This window comes from Protopterus annectens, chromosome 17.part0, assembly GCF_019279795.1.
Source record: "Protopterus annectens isolate FY-2018-M chromosome 17.part0, PAN1.0, whole genome shotgun sequence".
Lineage (NCBI taxonomy): Eukaryota > Metazoa > Chordata > Ceratodontiformes > Protopteridae > Protopterus > Protopterus annectens.
Genome location: NC_056751.1, coordinates 154472494 through 154488096, shown reverse-complemented (window position 1 = coordinate 154488096; position 15603 = coordinate 154472494). Strand labels below are relative to the sequence as shown.

At 40.6% G+C, this 15603-nt stretch overlaps 1 protein-coding gene across 1 annotated transcript in view; it reads left to right on the top strand.

Annotated features, from left to right (window-relative positions):
• AP3S1 (adaptor related protein complex 3 subunit sigma 1) overlaps positions 1–15603 on the top strand; it is a 1319573-nt gene that overhangs the window by 1303096 nt on the left and 874 nt on the right. The gene's annotated exons all lie outside the window — the stretch shown is intronic.

Below are 15603 nucleotides of genomic sequence, written 5' to 3'. Positions count from 1 at the left end.
TTTCAAGCTGATGGCTTGGTTTCTCCACTTCCATTCGTTGCCAGGCAGGAAACCCTCTCCTCATCTGTCCGTGATATTATCCTGGCTGCCATAAACCATCCACCAGAAAACTTTACAGGGACTAATGAAAAAGATTCTCTGGTCACATAATCTGAAGCTAGATCCCTTCTCAGGTCCTGTAGCTAGGGCTCTTCATTATCTTGCTGAGTTCGACAATGGTGCATCAGCTTCCACCATTTGAGTCCATTTAGCAGCTATTTCCAACTTCCACAATGGTTCAGATGAAGTCCCGCTTATTTCCACTCGACTTTGCAAGACCTTCCTCAAGGGAATTTTCCACAGCAGACCTCCCATCAGGCAACCAGTGGAAGCATGGAATCTCTCACGGGTTCTTCAGTGTCTCTCTCTACCCCCTTTTGAGCCTGCTGCAACATGTGATCTAAAATTTCTGTCATGGAAATCCTTATTTCTGGTGGCGGTCACTTCAGCCAGATGAATATCTGAGTTGCAAGTCTTGTATCAAGAGCCCTTATCTGATCTTCCATAAGGACAGAGTATCACTTCGTACTAACCCATCCTTTCTCCACAAGGTGGTTTCTGACTTTTCTATTAACCAGTCCATTGAGCTCCCTGTATTTTTTCCAAATTATTCAAACAAGGGAGAATACTGCCTACATTCATTGAATGTTCATAGACAATTACGTTTCTACCTGGACAGGGTTAAGTCCTTTTGCAAGTCGGACCAACTTTTCATTTCCTTTTCTGGCCCTAGAATGGGATGTGCGGTATCTAAAGTTACTTTGTCAAAATGGCTCAGGGATTGCATTAGCTTCTCATATTCGCTTACAAATGAATCTAAGCTTGGTCATATCAAAGCTCACTCAACTAGGGCTATTGCAGCATCGGTTGCCTTCCACTCTAGGGCCTCCATGGATGACATCTGTGCAGCAGCCATTTGGGCTAAACCCCATGCCTTCATCAAGCATTACAAATTGGATTTGGTCTCCGGGGAAGAGCGGCCTTTAGCTCAATGGTTCTCAGGAATGTTCTTCCATAAGGGCCACCCAGGTTCTCCAAGTAGCTTGGAATTCTGTCCCATCGGTGATGAATAGGAAGAAGATTAACAACTTCAGATAAAGAAGTTATGTCTTACCATAACGTTCCATCTGAGTTGTTGATTTTCTTCCAGTCATCACACCCTCCCACCGTCCCCCGCTAAAGGCTCCTGGCGGATCGTCTGGGTGTTTGTGGTGTTTCAGTGTTTCTGCACAGAGATGACCTCTGACTTTCTGTTTTCTCCTATATGTTGCATGCAAACTCGATCTGAGGTAACTGAGTGAAGGGAATTGTGAATAGCAGCTTAGCTTGGGAGTTTTTTGGTGCACGTAAGCTTGGTATGAGGCTGACTCTGTTCCGAGGGCTTGGAACCAAACCCATCAGTAATGACTGGAAGAAGATCAGCAACTCAGATGGAATGTTATGGTAAGACATAACTTTTTTTTTTCTTACCGTAGCTAGAAAATTGTTACAGGCTGTTAATCCTGATCCTCAGAAATCCTTACTCTAAAAGGATATTAGCACAGCTGTTCCTGACATGTCAAAGGATTCTGACATATACAGGGAGAAGGCTGCTTCTCCTGTAGACTCCCAATCCCACATCTCTGATTTGGAGGAAACTCAGTCCTCACAATCTCCTTTGGAGGAGTTTTCCTTTTCTCAGACTATAGTCAGAATGAATGAAATGTTTTTGTGGGAACATATGGAATTTCCCCTGAAATGAAGAAATATGATTTGTTACAAGTAGGTTCCTTATTCCTCTCTTATGCATCTAATAGTGCCAGCCTCAGAGGATGTATTTATTCATGCTTGTAGCAATCCTGTTTCCCAACCTTCAGTTCCCAAAAAGGCAAATAGGGTCTAGAAAGTTTCACAAACATCTGTTTTCCCACCTTAGGTCTGATGCTGCAGCAGTGTCCACATCTTCACCAGCTGGGAACAGACTCTTGGTGTCCTCAGTCTTTCCCCTGTGGAGAAAGGAGGAAAAGTAGTGATAGATGTGGTAACAGAATATTGTCCTCTTCCCCTGTGGCATATATAATTATTAACTATCAGACTTACATGTGGAAATTTGCTGTATTTTGTGCTGACGATTTGAAAGGATTATCTACTACTCTTCCCCCAAAGGCAGTGCAGTGCCTGTTTGAATTCCATTGTCTCTAACATTTCTCAAGTATCAAAACATGCCTTAAGGAGTCTCTGTGATTGTGCAGATACTGTGCCTAGGGCCACTATAACTGTTGCAGTATTGAGCAGATGTGCCTGGGTACATAATGACAAGTTTTCTGTTGAGGCAAAGTGTGAAATTTTAAATTCAGCTTTAGATAAGGAGGTTTTGCTTGGCCCATCTGCTATGTAGGTCCACAAACTATTTGATGAGAGAGGGAAATTAATACAATTACAAATATTCCAAGTCCTCTTTTTCACCTAAGAAACTAAATGATCAATCCCTGCCTTCTCAAGCCAAATAGGGAACCAAATAAGGTGACAGCAGAGGAATAAGAGAGAGAGATATTTTCCAGAAAAGGGACTTTTTAGTACTTTAGAATGACTGTACCAATGTTATCTCCCCCACCTCTCCTTCCACTGTCTCTCAAAATCTGTTACAGAAACTAGCTCTGTACATTCCCCTTTGACAACAAATTGTTTCAGACTTCTGGGTAAGAACACTGGCTCAAGAGGACTGCAGTTGGGACTGGATATAAATACCGCTTTTCAGGGACATTTCTCCCCACCCTCTCCAAACCAGAGTTTTTTCCTCAGGTCCTTCAAAACTTACTTTCCTTAGGAGTCAAGAACCATTGCCATTTAATTAAAGGACTAAAAGCTTCTATTCCAAACTGTTTTCTGGTACTAAAGAGTGAGTATTCTTGGAAATAAGTTCTAGATCTTTTGTTTCTTAATCTGCGTATGAAAGTTTCAAAACCTGAGATCTTGATCCCTCAGAATCTGTTAATTCTCATTCTCCAAGGAAGTTTTATGGTAATATTCAGTCTAAAAGATGCATACCATTAAATTCCCATATCCAAAGGTCTCATGAAATTTCTCAGATTTTTTTGTGTGGGGGTCATATTATCAATTCTCTGCATTACCCTTTGGGTTATGTACAGTTGAAGGGTGTTTACAAAGTATCTACCACTAGTCATTGCTCATTGCAGACTGAATGGCATTCATTTATTTCCTTATTTAGATGGATTACTCTTCTTTGGAGAGTCTTTTCCCAGATGTCAAGAGTCATTACAATAGACCTTTTTTTGTCTTCTGACTAGTCTGGAGTTCCAGATAAATGTTCTGATATCCTCCATGACTCCAACACAGGATTGTCTTTCAAGGCTGTCTCATAGACACTTTGCAGCAAAAGGCTTTTTTGATGCAGAAGAAGGTGGATTTTTATGTGGAAACTTTTCTGAGTTTTTCAATTCTGTCCCAGACTTTCAGTGAGAAGCTATCTCAGGATCCTGAAGGTCATGGCCTCTGTGATTCTTATGATTCCTCTTGTGAAGTTATATATGAAAAAAAATGCAATGGTTTAAAAAAAAAAAAAAAAAAAGCAAACAGACCCAACTTTTGTATCCTCTACAATTTCAGATTCCTGTCTTGGGCTTTGTGAAAAAGGAACCACATTTTTTGGAGACTACAGAAACAAGCAAAAGCAGGTCTTCCCTTTTCTCCTCTACCACCAAGCCAATATATAACTCCAGATCCCTCCAATTTCACTTATGGGACAGTTTGTTAGGTAAAGGTGCAAGGCCAGTGGAACTCCTCAGACAGACCAAAAGGTTATCAGTTTCATAAAGGTGTGGGCTGTGATCCATGCCTTATAATCTCTTTATCATCTATGGTCCCCTGGATTTCTTCAGTTGATTGCAAATAACACCTCACTGATGGGGTACACAAGCAAGGGGGCAGCAGGTCATAGCCTCTATGCAGGCTGAGTATGATGGCTTAGGAAGTAGCTGTTCAGTGCTCTTTAAATCTCTTAGCATCTTAAATTCCATCTGAATAATATATAGTGGCAGACAAGCTGAGCAGGACCAGGACAGACCCTCACAAATTGAAATTGAATGAGGGGATCTTCCAGGATTTGGTTACAGAAAAAAAATCTTCTTCAGTACTCCTTGCAAAGAAGCCTGGAAAATGGATACTTTTTTCTTTCAGTTAATGTTACTGCATGCATTTCCATCCTTTCCAGTGATATTCAGAGTAATTCTGAAGATTTGAAAGGACTACTCAAGGATCATTAGGGTATCCCCTTTTGGCTCAGGCAGCATTGGTTCTCCCATCTTATGGAATTGGCCAAAGGGAGTTACCACAAGCTGGACCTACTCATACAGGATAGGGAGTTTGATGTACCCCAATCACAAACATCTTCAACTGACTGCCTAGATGATTCCATTTCAGTTCCTTTTAGGTCTCGTTTCTATTGACATTTGGGTCAATACACAACAGACCTTTTCACAGGACTTGGATGTTCCTTTCCAACTCATTACAACTTTAACTAAGTTCCAGTTCCTGAAGTAGTTCCTAAAGCTCCGTGTCATCTGTTTTGGTTAATACCAGAAGGTGATGATAGCCTAATCCTCCAGATACAAAAATGTGGTTCAGCATGTTACAGTATGTTGATTGTACAGAGTCTGTTTAATAACCAAATAGCTTGATAAATACATCAACATTATTAAATAAGCCTTATGATGATTAACTGTAACAAATTGAAATGAAGTCCTACAAATATGTATTATACTTCTCAACACTAAGTATTTTGGAGGAGTAGTCCTATTTTCAGGTATGATTTACTCCTTCATCTAACATACCTATTTTTGGTGGAGGTGCATTCTTATTTTCAATTTACAACTCCACACAGTTCCCCAACCACCACCACCACCACCACCACACACACAGAGCTGTGAAGCTGTTTAGAACATAGGAAACAAGGCTGCATTTATGTCCAGAATTCTAGTGGCACAAATAATTTAAAGAAAGAGGACCCAAATCTTACATCTTCCTTGTCAGAAACAAAAATAAATGACTGTGAGGTACACTTTTGCAAAATCATTTTTGAAACTCTACAGATTTTACACTGTGTCTTTGATAGTATAGTTATATTTTACTGCATCAGTTTTTTAAATTTGTGTTTCTGAGTAGTATTCTGCAGACCTACTAGAAGTGGGAGGAGCTATATTATCTGGGATTAAAATTTTATGCTAATTAGTTGTGTATATTTTTGGCTGTCGTGCCTACTTTTCAAGAACCTTTGTACCTATTTTCATTGACTGCAAGTTAATATATACACACACACACACCTCTCTCTCTCTATATATATGTGTGTGTGTGTGTGTGTGTGTATATATATATATGTATATATATATATATATATATATATATATATATATATATATATATATAGATATATATATATAGATAGATAGATAGACGTATATTATGTACTTAGGCTGCACAGTCTAGGAGTATTTATTTTAAGTTACTGCCTTTTATTTTATAGTAAGCAAATGTTTTGATCAAAGCCTGTAATACCACTCTCTACCCCATATTCTTTTCAGTTGTCTGTGAAAAAAAGATTAAAAACAACAACATAAAAGGTTCCTGTGCAACAGTACTACCCAGACCCTATCAGACAGATAATACAGCATAAATTCATAATTTCTTACTGGAGCAGAACAGAATGAATGCTTTAAGCTCAAAGCTAAGAACTACCTCTGGGTGTGGCCATCAGCATCCTGCAGCCATCGAATTCTTTTCAGACAATGTAACATTTTCCTTACATGGACCAACTTAAATTATTTAGGCTGTCTGCCATGATTAAAAGTAAGAACTTAACTCATCTGAATGGTGCTGAAATGTTGTGCATCTTAGCACACAACCTGACAGGCCTCTGCAGCAGAGGGGGTGCAAGTTAACATTGTGACTCCCTGTTTTTTTTTCTTCTTCTTCTAATTTATACAGGTAAGATGAATTTTTCAGGAGGGTTCAAGAAGAGATTTAGATGGGCTGTAAATCATTTGTGGTACTGAATTCAGAAAAGGTCAAAAAGTGGAAGGTTCTTCCCAGTACTGCTCCTTGAATCCGCTTATGATGTGTACAGATTTTTATATTTTTTTCCCATATGCATGCCATTTTGTTTCCACGTTAAATCTTTGTTTTAAAGTAAGTGTGTGTGTTTGTGTGTGTGTGTGTGTGTGTGTGTGTGTGTGTGTGTGTGTGTGTGTGCACGTGCATCTTATCTGGAAGATGAAATGCTTATCTGCAAATTAAGGAGTGTTTTCTCATTGATTAATGAACACTGGCAGTCCAGCATGAAACCGCATTCCACATCATGGGCTTTAGTTGTGTAAAGCCCATCCAAAATAGTGCCTAGTCCTTTCACACTGTATTCAGCCACAGCAAACAGACAAAGCTTCTTGAATAGTTAAAAATAGAAAATACATTTGGCATTGTGGAGTATTAGTAACAGTTGCTTAGTATACTGGATGTTCTTCATGTTTCACTGTTGCAGTCATTACATTTGGGTAATCTGCTGGCAGGTTGCTCTCAGTCGGCCTGAATATCAAAGTCTTGGGTCCTGCGTCGGTTGCTGTCTCCTCTTCCATGACGTCAGGGTTATAAAACATGCAGCCAACGCCATTTTCTTCAGTCTTTCTTGCCATGCGGTGCCCGAAGCAGAAGAAGTTTGCAAGTGCCAGTCGGCCGACTCCTGAAATTTTCGCATTCGAGTTTCAGAACCAAAGTCTTCAATTAAAGCTAAGTACCCCGTTGGGGAAACTTTTTTTTGCTTCTTACCGATGTCAGTAAAAGTTAATAATTGCTTTACTTGTGGGAAGCAAATACCTCATAAGGATTTTCATTTGTACTGTATTCCTTGCTTAGACCCAGATCATAACATGCTTTGCTGTCGGTTTTGTGCTAGATTTAACCAATGCATTATTAAGTGTTAGTATATCTTTGCTTCAAAATTTTTTGGAAACAGATTTAATTACCCTGAAATGTCGTCGGATAGCAATCTGACTACCGGAATTCACAAAAACCGCAGAGAAAAGGACAGAGACAGACCGTCGAGGTCCAAAACCAATGACGAAGCTTCTCCTAAGCCAGTCGCCAGTACACAGTCAGGCGCTTTCGCAGCCCCTGATACCTGCTACTTTCAAGTCACAGGCCTCTACCGAGACCCATGTGGAGTCCGGCATGCTGCAAGATTCTCAGAGTGTTGTACCCGCGGATGTCTCTCCCTCAGATGGGTCTGGAGTCGCTGGGCAGGCACCTGCTTCTGAGGGTGTTTTCAGGCCTCAACATTTCTATATAAAACCGACGCCAGCTTCAAAAACGAAGACAAAAACAACTTCTAAGGCTAAAAAACTGACGCATGAGCCACGTGCTCAGGCCTTTATGCCTAAAAAACAGATGATCAAAATGGCTGAAGACTTAACCTTGATCAGGGGTTCCCAACCTCCCTGATAAGAGGCCTAGGCAAGACACTGTTTATGAATCTTCAGATCAGGTTTCTATTTCTTCTGATTCCTCTACTGATCAGGAATTTTCATAACCTCCCTATGAGGATTCAGATGCAGAGGAATCCATCCCATCTGCATCTCCTCCTGAAGATTATTCTTTCGGAGAAACCTTGCATACTTTAAGGGAACATTTTCATTGGGAGAGTCAGGATTTCTTGGAATCAAAAAAGAGGCTTAGGGATTTCCTTCTTCTTCCTCAGCATAGGCCTTTGGCTATACCTCTTGTATTAGACATTGTTGATGATGTGTTTTTGGAATCAAGCATGGCTTCTGATTCCCTACCTCCGGCTCCTAGTAAGCCAGACAGATATTACAGGGTTCCTGACTCCCACAAAGTTTTATTAAAAAATCCTGCTGCTGACCCTGAAACTATCTCACAGGGTCCCAAAGGTGTAAAGGCCTCTACAACCAAGAATCCTACCCCCTCTGAATGAGATTCCAGGCAGCTGGATAGATGGGGAAAGAAGGTTTATACGTCTGCAACCTTGGCAATTGGGGCCCAAAACTGCCAGTTTCATATGCTTAAATATCAACAGCATGTTATGGGATTATTGAAACAGAAAATGTTGATTTTTGAATGTGTGGAAAATAAAGAAATACAGTAATTATTGCATGCAGCAGAACAGGTTGGAAAGCATACTTTGCAATGTGGTTTTGTTTCCTTGGAGGCCTCTTGCAGGGCCGCAGTTACTGGATCTGTGATTAGAAGGCATGCCTGGCTCAAGGAGCAAAATCTGCCTGATCATGTTGAAGCTAAATTGTTGGATGCACCTTTACAGCATGATGCTCTGTTTGGTAAGGCAGAAGAGGTTTTAACGAAAATGGAAGACAAAGCTAAATCTATGCAAACTGTAAAAGATTTCTTACAAGTGCAGCCACCCAGATTCAGTAGACACCAGCCTACAAAAAATTGGTCCTTTCCTGTGTCCAACAGAGCTTCACGGGGCAAATCCAGCCACTCAAAAGGCTCTAGATACCAATCACAGGGTTCTTACAGGTCAAAGCAATGGGGTGCCTCTACCTCCAAATCTGGAGGAAACAAAGCACAACCCTACAGTAAACAGTCTCAATGACTTCCCTCTGCCATCACCAAGCACTTATCTTTTGGCAGCTCCCTTAGGGGGAAAGTTAGCACTTCATGCTCAAAATTGGCAGTTAATATCCCAGGACAAGTGGGTATTAAACATAGTATCCCAGGGATACAGATTTCATTTCCATACCTTACCAATTCCAAACGGTTGGCCAGATCTGCCACAAAATCAATGGGCAGAGGCACAGAAACAAGTTACGTCCCTAATGGATATGGGGGCTATTCAACCAGTACCAGAACAGGAAAAAGGGCAAGGGTTTTATTCAAGACTGTTCCTGGTACCCAGAAAAGACAATGCCTGGCGCCTAATACTGGATTTATCAATTTTGAACACATTCTTGGGCATCCCAAAATTCAAAATGCTGACTTTGCAACAGCTTCTGCCCATGCTGGGCAAGAACGCTTGGTTAGTGACTCTAGACTTAAAAGAGGCATACCTGCATATCCCATTAAGGGAATCATGCAGAAGATACCTCCGCTTCAAGGCTGGTTTTATGCATTACCAATTCCCTACACTGCCCATTGGCTTATGTACTGTGCCTAGGGTCTTTACAAAGTGCCTGGTACCAGTAATTGCATTTTGCAGACAAAGAAGCATACAAATCTATCCTTACTTGGACAACTGTCTCATTCAAGCAGAAAACAAGGACATTCTTCTTCAACATCTGGCATTTGTAAAAAGGCTTCTAACATGCCTAGGGTACACAATAAACGAAAAGAAATCACAACTGATACCCTCTCAAAAGATTACATTCCTGGGTGCAAGCTTGAATACAACTGCCCAGATTGCTTATCTTACACCAGTCAAGCAAAGGCAACTGACTATTTACTTCAAACAGATGGCAACAAAACCCAGTTATCTGCAAGACAAATTCTGCAGGCTTTGGGGTTCATGGCATCCTGCATTCTACTAATTCCATATGCAGGACTGCATATGAGGAAACTACAGTGGTATCTAAAAAGTTTATGGAGTCAACATTGTCACAGTCTGGAAACAATGATTCCTCTCATTCCCTGCCTACAACCAGAGTTTCTTTGGTGGGCAGAGACATGTCACCAGAACATGGGACGGTCTTTCACTCTACCCACTGCCACCCAAACCCTAACTACAGACGCATCAGACTATGCTTGGGGGGGCCCACCTGGCGGGGAGATGCATTCAGGGCATATGGAGCCCAAAGCAAATGCATCTGCATATCAACCAGAAGGAGATGTTAGCTGTTCAGAATGTCCTGACAGCCTTCAAGGACTTACTTTATGCAGGACAACTACTGATAAAAGACTGACAACACCACGGTCCTGTGGTACATAAACAAGCAGTGGGGTACACATTCCTACCCCCTTTGCAGACTAGCCATGGCATTGTGGGACACAGCCTTGACTTACCAAGTGCATCTTCAAGCTCAGTTCCTGCCAGGAAAACAAAATACTCTGGCAGACGACCTAAGCAGAAATCTTATGGATCCTCACGAGTGGAAACTGGATCCACAAGTCTTCAGCATGATAACAGAGAAATGGGGGAGTCCGGACAAGGGCTTATCAGAGACAAGCATGGAAAGTGGATGCCCCATCCTTCAGCTGGAAAAACTTAGCAGTCTACGCCTTTCCTCCTCTGCCTCTTCTCCCCAGGGTCTTACTAAAGGTCAAACAGGAAAAACCAAAAATGATCCTAATTGCCCCGGACTGGCCTCGCCAGCACTGGTACCCAATTCTAAGGAATATGTCTCAACTCCCTCCTTGGTACTTGCCTCAAATACCTCATTTACTGTCTCAGCAAAGCAATCAAATTCTGCACAATCAGTTCCAAACACTGAACTTGGCAGCGTGGCTGATCATGTAATTATTCAAAAGACACCTCTCAGTAAATCTGTGATGGATGTCATTTTGGAAGCCAGAAGGCCTAGTACTAGAAAATCTTATACTGATAAATGGAAGAGATTCTGTGCTTGGAACCAAGCACAAAGAACGGACACAGCAAAGCCAAATATTCCTCAGATTTTACAATACCTGACTGAGATGCTTGACGAGGGCCTATCTTTTTCATCAATAAAAATCCATGCCTGTGCCATCTCAGCTCATTACAACACAGAGCCTCCCATCTTTTCTCATCCTCTGCTAAAACAGTATCTTAGAGGGGCCAAAAATGTAAGGCCTCCCAGAAGATCACCAACTCCTGTATGGGACCTCAATTTTGTGTTGGAAAAGCTCATCCTGCCTCCACTTGAACCAGCAGCTACTGCAGATATAAAGTTTTTATCTTGGAAAACAGCTTTCCTTCTGGCAATCACTTCAGCAAGAAGGGTTTCAGAACTACAGGCCCTCATGGCTGTGGAGCCTTTTATTACATTTTACCCAGACAGGGTGTCCCTCAGGACCAATCCTTCTTTTATGCCTAAGATGGTGTCTAGTGTGGCTCTTAACTAAACTAGTCACCTGCCAACTTTTTACCCAAATCCGCAGAATAAGGGGGAGCGGATTCTGCATTCCTTGGACGTACACAGACAACTAAGATTCTACTTAAACAGGACCAAATCTCTAAGAAAGTCTGAGCAGCTACTGGTGGCATTTGCTGCAGGATCAGAGGGGAAGGTTATTTCAAAGCAGACTATTTCAAAGTAGATAAGCCACTGCATTCGTTTCTGCTACTTGCATCATGGTAAACCGGTGCCCAAGGGAATCAGGTCACATTCCACCAGGGCTGCATCTACCTCAGCAGCTTTTCTCAGAGGAGTGCCAACCAAAGACATTCTAGAAGCTGCTACTTGGCGCTCTGTTCATACATTTACAAAGCATGATAATTTGCCTCTCTTCTCTAAGTCCAGGGCAGACTTTGCCACTGCAGTTCTGCAGGGCCTTATAGCCGCTCCTAATGCTGTTTAGTTCCAGCCTCCCATCCATAGCTTTGGGATTCTACCCAAATGTAATGACTGCAACAGTGAAACACGAAGAACATAGTACAGTTGTGTACACTTACCATAAATGTAGATGTTCGAGTGTATTCAGTGTTGCACTCCGGGTTACCCACCCGCCATCCCCCTTTTTTCTAGAAGTTCTCTTTCCTTCACTATATTCTATAGCCTTTGTGGTGTATTTGCTTTTAGATGAAGGTAAAGTTTATGTTATAATTGCATTTATATATATATATATATATATATATATATATATATATATTTTTTTTTTTGCTCCCCATTTGGGGGGCACCTGACATCTGGGGCAAGAAAAACTTAAGAAAATGGCATCAGCTGCATGTTTTATACCCCTGACAACCTGACGTCATATAAGAGGAGACAGCAACCGACGCAGGACCCAAGACTTTGATATTCAGGCCGACTGAGGGCAACCTGCCAGCAGATTACCCAAATGTAATGACTGCAACAGTGAATACACTCGAACATCTACATTTATGGTAAGTGTACACAACTTTACTTTATCCAATCTTTTTCTTTCTCATATTTAACCATTTCCTTTGATATCTAAGGGTCTGTCATCACTGTGCAGGCTTTAATGGTACCCTTGGTTTGCTTTTGTGCTTATTAATGATCTTGCCAATTCTTAGCTTAACTTCTCACATCCTAATCTCTCTGACTGACAAACTTTCATTTACTGTTGATGCTGTGACCATTTCTTTCAGTTACATGCATGGTCAGCTTGCCCTGAGGTACATTTTCTGGAATTTCATGTAGTGGGTAGTTGCAGAGTTGAAGAAGGGTCTCTGATCACTGTGTTGAGTAAATGTGAGCATTGAGGCAGTTTCACTCTTAACACGTAGGAAATGCTGTGTTGGCATAACATTGGATTAGGATAAATTGAATGAACAAGTAGATACCTAGGAAAATGTAGGTTTTAAGTCTAGGCAGACTTAGCTTTTGAGTTTTGTGGACTGCCAGCAAGTTTAACACTGTAAGTAGGTCTTAGCTGGCAAACCCACAGCAGCTTTAAACAGTCAAGATCCTAAACAAATCAATAGATACAAGGTACCGCAACATAATTAACTAGGGAAGAATGCCCTGAACAGGATTAAAGCAGGTGAGGAAACTACTGGATTAACCAGAATTTAGGGTACCCAAAAAGATTAATGAACTTTGGTAACATATAGTAGCCTATGAAGCAAATCTTGTAAAACCACAAAGAGCCATTTCATTTCATGTCTGTCATCCCACATGGTTCTTTATTGTAATCATTATTTTTTCAAGTGCTTTGAAAACTGTGTGCCGCACTTATACACAGTATTATTAAAACAAACAGAGCATATATGCATTATAAAATAAGACTGAAAAAAAAACAATAATTCAATATCAGATCAAACAGTGATGACTATGTAAAAAGTCTCTGGGTTCAGAAATACTCACCTATAGATATGTTTAAGGTATCCATGGAATGAGGCCTCAGCTTTGCAGACTTGTTTAAGGAAAGGCTGCGGTGGTGGGGATGCGGTAACATTGTCGCCTCACAGTAAGACGCTGTCCGGTTCAACTCTCAGCTAGAGCGTCTTCTGCGTGGAGACATGCGTGAATGGGCGTACCTTCCTTGAAGATTGCGCATCAGGGCTGGCAACTCAGCACGCAAAAATCAACTGCCAATCATTAGCAGAGCGGAGTTCCGTTGTGGTGACCCTGAACTGGGAAAAGCCGAAAGACACAACAAGTTTAATTCCAGAGCACTGGCAGCAGGTAGCTAAATGAATGCCTATTCAAGATCTCTAAGCAAGTCCTAAGAACAGCTGTCAGCCCTTATGATCTGAGCAGCTTGGATGGGCTAAGATAGGCTCATTCTAATCACCGTTTGAATTTATTTCTCCCAGCCAGTGTATGTTTGAATATTGTGGGAGTCTTCATTCCATTGTATCCACTCTTGCTTGCCTTTTGCTTTAAGTGCAGTTTGTGCTGTACAGCCAGTTGTTATTTTGTTTAACTTTTAACCAGGATAGCAGTACCAGAAAATGTGAGGCCCTCACTTGTGTAAGGGTACCCCAGTGACTGCAAGATAAGATGCTGCTTGAACTATTTATGGGAGTAGGTGGTAAGAGAGGGATTCACGAAACATCGCAAATTTATAACTTGATGTACTATGGAAATTGATGGACTTGCTAGATGTCACGGATGTGTATTAAATTTATTACAGGAGAAGGATGAGGGGTGTTGAGCACCAGAAAGGGGGTCAAATAAAGCAGCAGTTCAGCTAGTGTGTCTGGTGTCAGAGGGTAATGGCAATTACTACTATGTTAAGAGTTGTTTCATTGGTGGTGCTAAAGTCTCTTTTCTCTTGCTGCAAACCTTTAAAGGTGCTAGTGCATTAGCATGCATGAAGGAAATCACCCTCTCAGCTGTACAGATTTTCGCAGAATGTCCAGATTTTTGCCTCATATTTTTGGCCCATTTTTCATAAAATTGTGGTATTCTGGCAAATTTTTGGCAATTCATTAAAGATGGATGTCAGAAAATAATTACAGACATTTGAGTTTCAGTTTTTACCATTCAGAAAATGCATGCTAATGCAAAAACCCATTATTCTATTAATTTTCTAAGTTTGTAGGAGTAATATTTAAAAATTGTCCCTATTTCTGGGCCTTTGTCTCACCATTTATTGCTTTGTCCAGATTTCTTGCTCTAAGAGTTTGAGAGCTATGGACATCATCATCATTTACTTAAGTGCACTGGTATTATTTTTCCTTGTTTAGCAGGTTATACATGTAAACTTATTATGTAGCAAGGTTTTAAATGGCTATCTGATGAACAAACTTTAGTAGTTGACATAGTTTAAGTGATAGCGATTTGCCTCTTTGCAGAAAAGCTGTCTGTAATCACATCTTTATAGCTGGTGTCATTCTGGCTTTGCTTAGTCGACTTCTGAGGTTTCTTTATCACCAAGAAGGGATTGCCGTTGCAGATGCAGGCATACTGCAAAAAAAAAAAAAAGGTTTATCACAACGGCATAAAGAATGTTTGTGTGTATGTGCCTGTTTCTCTGATTCTGTTTCTTTCTTGTCTAATTTGAAGAAATAGATCCATTTGTTTTTTTATTAACAGACATACTGCTCTTTGAATTTCTGTCCCAGTGTCTTCTCAGTGTTGAAGCAGAGAAAATCCGTCTCATTATTACTAGCTTAAAATAGTCTTGATACTTGCAGTTGCACTGAAATTCTCCTGTTCATAGTGGAAACTATTAACATTGAACAGTAACTTGCATAAAGTGTTCTGAGAGAAAGAAATGCAGGTAAGAATTTTATATATCAGACAAAACATACTCACGTGTACAGTGTAAGTGATAAAGCCACCACAGAGAATTTATTGTTTAGTTTTTCTTAGCTGGCTTTATTCAGTCTTTGTCTTATCTACATTGTGACTGACATACCAGTAACTTGACAAACAGCATACTTCCAACCAGGGTAAGACACTGCAAGCATTACAACGAATGGTAATGAACTTTCATTACTGTGATGGTAGGAGTAAGGGGGAATTCTTGGTTAAAAGATTGTGGGACAAGATGCTGCTTTGCATGTGTATTCCAGCAAAATTATAACCCCTATTTCTGTTTGTTTGTATACCGAGTTAACCTTAATGGATGAAGTAAAGCATGTTGAATTTGAATGTTTCTGTTGATTAAATTGCTTACTAATAGAAAATGTGGCTTGTTTGTGAAAATATTTATTGCATCATCTAAATTTTCCAGTAAAATGTTAATGTATTATTACATAAAAAACGCTGTTTGTTGCTTAAATGTTTAAAATGTCTACAGACATTAAATATTAGACATAGACAGGGCTAGCCACCCCACTGTGTAAACCTTGGCTCTAGGTGATTGTCACTGTTGAAGTGACACCCTGATCCCATGTGCAAAAATGGGAGAAAGGAGTTAGGGATGATTTAAAATGTCTACAGAATAACTTCAAAGCATGCATGTAGTCTAACTGTTGCACACATGGAGAGCAGTTAA